Below are 9,273 nucleotides of genomic sequence, written 5' to 3' on the forward strand. Positions count from 1 at the left end.
CCCCCTCAGCCGGCGGCACCGGCCCAGCGCGTGGCGGCCCCACCGGAAACACGAGGCCGAATTCCAAGCTATTGTCCGGCTTGGTCCGAGGGCCGCGCGCCTCTGGTCGCAGCCCCCCCGTGAGCAGGGGCTGTCGTGGCCTCCGCGCCTAGGCCGCGGGGGTCTGAGGAAGAGTCGACGCAGCCTGCCCCTGCCCCTCTGTTCCGCTAGGTACTTCGGTTTTGTCTCTCTAAGCCTCCGCGTTTCTCGTATCCAGCCACCCCCCCCACACACACATCACCATCATTCCAAAGAAGGGAATAATCAACAACTAGGAGCCGAGCTCTTTTGTGTGAGTCTGACGCTCAGTCTAGGCTCTTGGGGTGGAAAGCAGAAGGGGAGCGACTGAAGCCTTCCCTCTAGGGATGGGAAAATCGAGCCTCCGACAGTAGAGAATTAAAAAGACAAGTAAGTACAGGACGCCCTTGGCAACTCTAAAGAGGAACTCCAAACTAAAGGGGTGTCAAGTCGTTTCCTAGAAAGTGCTGTTTAAGTGCAGCTGTGAGGTGCACAGTTGGTTCACAAAAGAAAGGAGGATTAACTTTAGCTGGTGGATGAGCTCTGAGACTTTAAAGCTGTGTTCTGTGAATCCAAAGAAGTTCAGAATGGCTTAAGGTTGCTAGCCAGACAAAGAGTGGAGAAGTGAGACTGAAGAAAATGCTGGGCCATTTAGAGCTTTACCCAAAGTACAAAAAAAAAAATATTAAGCATCAGAATGACATGACAAAATATTTGAAGAATCATTCTGTGTAGAGAATGCATTGGAAGAGACGAGATGTAGGAAGGTGTCAGGTGAGATTATTTGAGAGTTTAGCAGAACGACCTGGTTTAGAGATAAGTTAAAGGTGAAGACTAAAAGGATGGCATGGTGCCAGTTCCTAGCTAGGGAAGCTATTCTTCACTGACATAAACAGCAGAAACCACCTTGGAACAAGAATGCCTATGGGATGAATAAAAGTGTTGGCATGTGAATTAAGAAGGTGATCTCAACTGGAATAGGGATTCACATAGATGGGCAGGAGAGAGAAGGAAAAGTGTGAGAAGAATGAGCCCTTGAAAGAAATCTGAGGAACCTCACCTTTAAGGATGAATAAAGAAAGGAGAGATATGGGGCTGGGAAGGTGGCTCAGTGGTAGAGCGTTTGCCTTGCATGCTCGAGGCCCTGGGTTCGATTCCTCAGCACCACATAAGCAAAAAAAGAAAAAAGCCGGAAGTGGCGCTGTGGCTCAAGTGGTAGAGCGCTAGCCTTGAGCTGAAGAGCTGAGGGACAGCGCCCAGGCCCAGAGTTCAGGCCCCACGACCGGATCCAAAAGAAAAAAGAAAGAAAGAAAGGAGAGATAGACCACAACATAAGTTCACAAGAAACAAAGAGGTACTGGGCTTTCTAAGACAGTGGGTATTACTAGAACCAGAATTTCAAATAGAGGTAGTGACCAATCCCACAGAGATAGCTGGAAGATCTGAGGCTTACTGAATATAAAAGGTTTATTGATGAAGCAAGGAAGGACAATTTCAATGGTGTGTAGGAGTGCAAGACACATCACAATGACAAAGGACAAATATGATGTGAATAGTCAACAACCTTTTTTTCTTTTTTAAGGTGGAATGGATAGATCAGAGGAGGAAAAGGAAACAGAATAAAAAGAGGGATTTTTAAGGTATGGTCTATTTACATGTATTTAACTACTTCTGAGAGCCATGGATTCTGTAAGGTCTTGCACAGGGACACCTCCCTACCTCTTGGTTTTTCCACCCAGTATCTGTTAACTAGGTAACTCGCACACACCTGGAAGCAGTCACCTTCCTCCCCCCCACCCCAGGTCACATCTTGGGCTGCCTCTGGTCACATGCTGACCACAAGCAGTTCCCAAACCCAGAGGTCACATCCAGATCCATTGTGGCCACACCTTTCCCCCACCTGGCCACACCTCTTCCTGTCCCTGGCCTATATAAGTCCTGGCCCAGGGGTGGGTCACCTCTTTTCTTTTCAGCCATGCCTCTCCACCAATCATGGTGGGGGCAGCAGTTCTGTAAATAAACTTCTTTTCCTGCCTGAGTAGCATGTGGTGTTTTCTTGATCAGCTACTTAGTGAAACCTATCTATTTAATATACTTTAGAGATACTATTGAGAAAAAGATAGAAAGAAGGTATATGAGTGAAGGTGACAGACTGGGAAAAACCTGGGAGTCTGACAAAGGAAAAGGGAACGTTATTTATGTTGGTGTTAGCTACCATTATTGAGTAGCTCTGTCTATGGAGTTGCAAATATTTCAAAAAGAGAGGTTAAAGTATAATATGATTGAAGTTTAAATGAAGAGCAAGTAGAGGGCTGATTGAGAGTAATTGAAAAATCTTAAATCCTGAGGAATTACAAGGAAACTATGTAGATTAGCATGAGTGAAGGCTCTGGATGAACAGGAATTCTGTTTTAAGATTTAAAAGCTGGGCACTGGTGGCTCATACCTGTTATCCTAGCTACTCAAGAGGCAAAGATCTTAAGATTGCATTTCAAAGCCAGGCCAGGCAAGAAAGTCCTTGAGATTCTTTTTTTTTCTTTTTTTGTCTTGGGGCTTGAACTCTTGGCCTGTGCGCTCTCCGTAAGCAATTCATCTCAAGGCAAGTGCTCTACCACTTGAGCCACAGCACCACTTCCACTTTTCTGGTGGTTTCTTGGAGATGAGTCTCACAGACTTTCCTGCCCGGGCTGACTTTGAACTGTGATTCTCAGATCTCAGCCTCCTGAGTAGCTAGGATTACAGGTATGAACCACTGGCACCAAACTCCATGATGCATGAGACTCTTATGTCCAATTAACCATCAGAAGTGGTACTATGGCATAAAGTAGTAGAGTGCTATCCTTGAATGAAAAAGCTCAGGGACAATATGAGGCCCTAAGTTCAAGCCCCACCACTAAAAAAAAAAAGTTTCAAAGAAAGAACTCCAAGTGATGCCAAGGTATCTTGATACAGATACCTGGGTAAATAGAAACAAAGAATATTAGAGCAAAAAGAAAAAGTTTCTTACTAGGATTCTATGGGAAGTTTAGTAGAAAAATGCCTTCAAGATTGAGAGACCAAAAGTTTCTATGAGTGACCTAGTCACCATCATTGGAGAAAATTGTAAGGTATAGTAAATAGATAGATTTCATTAGGTAGCCGATGAAGAGAACACCACACGCTATCCAGGCAGCAAAAGAAGCTTATTTACCGAAGTGCTGCCCCCCAACATAATTGGTAGAGAGGCATGGCTGAAAAGGAAGGGCTCGACTCACTCTTGGGCCAGGATTATCTAGGCCATTGACCGGAAGAGGTGTGGCCAAGGTGGGGGGGAAGTTGTGGCCACACTGGATCTGGATGTGACTTCAGGGTCTGTAACCTCCTAAGGTCAGATGGGAGGCATGTGACCAAAGGTGGACCTGGATGTGACCTAGCAGTAGGGGAAGGTGACTGCTTCCAGGTGTGCCAGTTACCTAGGTAACAAATACTAGGTGGAAACTTAGCCAAGAGGTAGGGAAGTGTCCCTGTGTGGACCTTACAAAAATAACCCAAATCTGGGGTATTATTTTCTACTTTCAGTCCAGCTCCCAGAGTTTTTATCAAGGTCCATAGACTCAGAGAGAAGAGCCTCCCCTTTCCCTTTAGCCACACCTTGCCAGGGAGGAAGGTTTCTTATCACAGGCTTCAGGCAGCAGGATGTAAGCGCCATTCTTGGAAGTCCTAGAAATATACTAAGTAGTCCTTCAAAGAAAATATTCTGAAGGGAGAGGTTCCTCTTCAAGCTAGAGTAATTGACAGGGATAATTGTTAATGGAAATTTTATGTCTTTAATGTACATTTAGCCCTCTAACTGATCCATCTATTAGCAGTAAATAAAGATCAAAGCCTAGCTGGTGCCAGAGGATTGGACTTGGTTGCCCAAGTGACAGAGCACTTACCTACCAAGCATGAGATCTTGAGTTTTATGTTGTTTAGAGGTTACCAAAATATCCAAAAGTAAGTCAGGTGCCAGTGGCTCATGCCTGTAATCAGGAATCTACTCAGGAGACTAAGGTCTTGGAATCATGCTTTAAAGCCAGCCCAAGCAGGAAAATCCCTGAGATTCTTTATAATAATAATTTATAATAATAATTAAATAGCAGGAGGCTGATGCAGAAAAATCAGGAGCTTAAGGCCAGCATGGGCTACATACTAAGACCATGTCTTAAAAACAAACAGCCAGGTGCTGGTGATTCATGCCTGTAAATCCTAGCTTCTCAGGAATCTGAGATCTTGAAGTAAGGAGGTCAGGTTTGGTGGGCGCCATATTGGCCACATGGTGGATTGTAGGGTCTGGAATCTTGTCTTCATGCTGGGGGAAGGACGCCCCTCCTCCCTCTCCCCCCCAATCACCTGCCTGCGTGCCCAAACCCCTGGAGTCAGGGTCAGGCACTTGCTAATAGTTTACTGAATCTGTCAGTCTAGTGCCTGAGACTGGGAATTTCCTGAGGATCTGCCCCCTGCGCTGACATATTTAGGCCCTGACCAACCTAGCCACCGGGGGCCACACCATGTGTGTCTCTGTGATCATGTCCTGTGTCCAGTCTCCTGGCTCATCTCCAGTCATAATGGCGTCCCAATTCAGCTCTCCATTGGAGCTGAGTTGGCTTGTTGGTATTGTTTTTGTTATTTCTTTCCTCTTTAGCATGTTTCCTAGCTGTGTTATATATATTGTGTGCTGTAACAACTGGCAGCCTGCAGCCTGTTAACTGTATAATAAAAACTCCAATATTTTATATTTTAAAATGTGGCTTCTGGGATGATTTACCTTAAAACAATCTGAGAATCCTGCTTCTAAAATAGACTGGACAAAACGCAAAAACCATAAATGATATAACACTAGCCTTGAACAAAACAACTAATGGTAAGTGCTCTGGCTCTGTGTTCATGTATGATATACATAGATATGTATATATGCTATATGCATACACACATGTATGTGTCTATATACACAAATATATGTGCATGCATGTATGTAATATATGTGATATATGTCTATGTATGCATATGTTTATATATGTGTATGTGTGTGTGTGTACACACACACGCACATACATATGCCAGTCCTGGTACTTGAACTCAAGTTCAAAGCTCCCTGAGCTGGCCATGGTGGTGCACACCAGTAATCAGCAAGGATGAGGCAGAACGATCACTAGTTCAAGATTAGCCTGGGCTACACCTTTGGAAAAAAAAAAAGCGGGGGTGGAGGGGTTGCGACTGGGAATGTGGCTTAGTGGTAGAGTGCTTCCTAGCATGCATGAAGACCTGGTTTCGATTCCTCAGTACCACAAAAACAGAAAAGGCCAGAGGTGGTACTGTGGCTCAAGGAATAGAGTACTAGCCTTGAGCAAAAGAAGCTCAGGGACAGTGTCCAGGCCCTGAGTTCAAACCCCAGAACTGACCCAAAAAACAAAACAAAACAAAAAACTCCCTGAACTTTTTTGCTCAAGGATAGTGCTCTACCATTTGAGCCACAGCCTCACTTCCAGCTTTTTTTTTGGACTCACAGACTTTGCTGCCCTCTCTGACTTCTGCCTCTTGAGTAGCTAGAATTGCAAGCATGCCACTGGTACCCAGCCTTGTATTTTTTTTTGGGGGGGAGGGGGTCGGGTCATGGGGCCTGAACTCTGGGCCTGGGCGCTGTCCCTCAGCTCTTCAACTCAAGACTAGCGCTCTACCACTTGAGCCACATCGACACTTCCAGCTTTTTTCTTTTTGCTTATGTGGTGCTGAGGAATCAAACCCTGGGCCTCATGCATGCAAGGCAAGCGCTCTACCATTGAGTCACTTTCCCAGCCTCCCCAGCCTTGTATTTTTTTGCATCAAAGATATTTATTAATTATATAAAACTTTCTGCTATCTTTTCATAATTTTTTTTTTTGGTCGTGGCACTTGAACTCTGGGCCTGAGTGCTGTCCCACAGCTCTTCAGCTCAAGGCTAGCTCTCTACCACCTGAGCTACAGCACCACTTCCGGTTTTCAGGTTGTTTATTGGAGATAACAGTTTCACAACTTTCCTGCCTGGGCCGGCTTTGAACCCCGATCCTCAGATCTCAGCCTCCTGAGTAGCTAGGATTACAGGCATGAGTCACCAGTGCCCAACTCTTTTCATAATCTTTGTATTCCTTTTCTGCTTGTACAGTTCTTAGTAGACATACACTGTGGCTTCTCATTCTAATCTTTATTTTTTTATATATTTTGCAGTCTTTGCATTTTATTCTGGTAATGTTTTCAGATCTACTTCTTTTTTTTAATTTTTATTTTTATTTTTTGTGAACATACTGTACAGAGGGGTACTTCTTTTTTTTTTTTTCGGTTGTGGGGCATGAACTCTGGGCCTGGGCACTGTCCCTCACCTCTTCAGCTCTTCAGCTCTCTACCTCTTGAGCCACAGCACCACTTCTAGCTTTTTCTGCTTATGTGGCGCTGAGGAATAGAACCCAGGGTCTCATGCATGCAAGTTAAGCACTCTACCACTGAGTCACCTTCTCAGCCCCTTTCAGATCTACATCTTATTCTTGAATTCTTTGTGCATCTGTTTCTGATGTGCTTTGTATTATAACAGTAATCATATTTAGACATGCTTTCTGTAATCTCTATAATTCTTAACATTTTTGTTATATTTACTCATGGTGGATCATTTTGTAGATTTTTGTATTCTGAGATCAACTTCAGAAGGTTGTGTGGAAATCAAATGTGATCCAAAGCAAGTTTTTATTCAATTTGTTTGCATTTATGTCAATAGCCCCAGTAATCATTATTAGGCTCATTTTTTTTGGCTACTGTAATTAGGATTTCTTTTTTTTTTTTTTCTTTTGCGGTCTGGTCGTGGGGCCTGACCTCTGGGCCTGGGCGCTGTCCCTCAGCTCTTCAGCTCAAGGCTTATGTGGTGGTGAGGAATGGAACCCAGGGCCTCATGCATGCAAGGCAAGCGCTCTACCACTAAGCCACCTTCCCAGCCCCTGTAATTAGGATTTCTATCCTATGCAAATACTGAGCCTAGGAATTCAGTCCTTAGAGAGTTTTGATGTGTGTATGTGTGTGCTTGTGTGTGTATGTGTGTGTGGTGTGCCAGTCCTGGAGCTTGAACTCAGGGCCTAGGCACTCTGGCTAGCTCTCTATCACTTAAGCCCAAAGCTCCACTTCTAACTTTTTGATGGTCAGTTGGAGATGAGTCTCATGTTAGCTGGGCACTAGTGGCTCACACCTGTGATCCTAGCTACTTGGGGGACTGAGATCTGAGGATCATGTTTCAAAGCCAGCCTGGGCAGCAAAGTCCCTTGAGACTCTTATCTACAGTTAACCACCAGAGTGGCACTGTGTCTCAAAGTGGAAGAATGGGGGCTGGGAAGGTGGCTCAGTGGTAGAGCGCTTGCCTTGCATGCATGAGGCTCTGGGTTCGATTCCTCAGTACAACATAAGCAAAAAGAAAAAAGCTGGAAGTGGTGCTGTGACTCAAGTGGTAAAGTGCTAGCCTTGAGCTGAAGAGCTGAGGGACAGCGCCCAGGCCCAGAGTTCAGGCCCCACGACCGGACACCCCCCCAAAAAAAAAGTGGTAGAGTGCTAGCCTTGAGCAGAAAGCTCAGAGATAGTGCATAGGCCCTGACTTGAAGCCCCACTACTGACAAAAAGAAAACAAAGAAGAAAAAGAAAAGAAAAAAAGAATCCCATGTTCTTGTTTGTCCAGGCTAGCTCTCCTAAGTAGCTAGGATTCCAGGCATGAGCCACTGGTGCCCCACTGAGAGTTCTCATTTTATGCAGCATTTTACTTCCAACTCCTTTCAATCCAATACAATCAATACAAGTCATTCACTCTTCCAGGATCCGGTAATACTATCCCAAGGTTGATTCAGAGCACTCGTACTTATCACTTTGGTATTTGGAGATTTTCTTTTTGTGTGTGAGCTCATCTATGGATATCATCTATTGTTGTTAGGTTTAACTCAGCCATTCCTATAGAAGACTGTTTCTACATTAGCTCAGCCTGGATGCTTGGAAGTAGAAGAATAATAAGGAATAAACTAAAATATTAGTCACCATTGGGAGCAAAGGGAGTAATTATAGAGTGATATGGATGACTAAGTCCTAATCAAAGATAAATAGTAATAACTACCAGACTATAGTTATTTAATGATTGAAAAATAAGTTGTCCTTTTTATTCTTAAAACACCTATTTGTTGTTTAGGTGCAAACAGTTTTCCAGCACTACTGAAGTTCTTTGTGTTTTTTTTTTCTTTTTGACAAGCTATGAATAATGTAGGAGGTGACAACTTCCCTCATAATCAAATATAGTAAAGAAATGTCTTATATTTTTAGTGGTAGCTGAAGAAATTAACAATAGAGTCAGTGAAAAGATAATAACTAATGCACAAAGAAGAGCTACATTCTTTCCACCAACCCCCAATTTATATATATATATATATATAAATAGATGAGAAAAGAATGGGATTGTCTGCTTGAATAGTTTGAATAGCCAGCAAGACATTCACACTTAATCACATCTGATGCTTGAAATGCTATTTGCAATCTGTTTCTTTGTACTCAGCAGAATCTTTTTTGAAATGTACAGACTTTTAAGAGGGCAATATATCAAATCCTTAATTCTCCAGAGTGAATTATATGTTCATTAATTTTTTTAAAAAATGTATTGAATGCCTTTTGACTGCCAAGTTTGAGATCATAAAATGAATGACAATTCTTATCCTCAAGGAGTTCCAGTCTTGTAGATTAACAGATGTATAAACATATATGATTGTAACCAAATGGTGGGAGAGGGAACTCAGGCCTGTAATGCTAGCTACTTGGGAGATGGAGCTCTGAGTAAAAAAAGAAAAAGTTCATGAAATTCTATTTCAACCAATGGCCATGTACAATACAGTGTGCCCCTGTGTTCCAAGCTAAAGGGAAGCACAATGGCTGGATACAGTGACTCATACCTATCATTCTAGTAAGACTGGGAAGCACAAATAAAAGGATCACAAGCCCACCTGGCCCAAGCATAAATCAAACCCCCGTTTAGAAAATAACCAACTATAAAAGGACCGTAAGTGGTAGAGCATTTGTGTAGTGAGTGTGAGGCTCTGCATTCAAGAGCAGAGGGAAGAAGAAAAGAGGGAGAGAAGGGAGGGTAGGGAATTTTAACTAAGTAGACACTTGAAATTTCCCTACATGCTAGGATTGCTAAGCAAAAACATTGTT

Source organism: Dipodomys ordii, unplaced genomic scaffold (genome assembly GCF_000151885.1).
Source record: "Dipodomys ordii isolate 6190 unplaced genomic scaffold, Dord_2.0 Scaffold37, whole genome shotgun sequence".
Lineage (NCBI taxonomy): Eukaryota > Metazoa > Chordata > Mammalia > Rodentia > Heteromyidae > Dipodomys > Dipodomys ordii.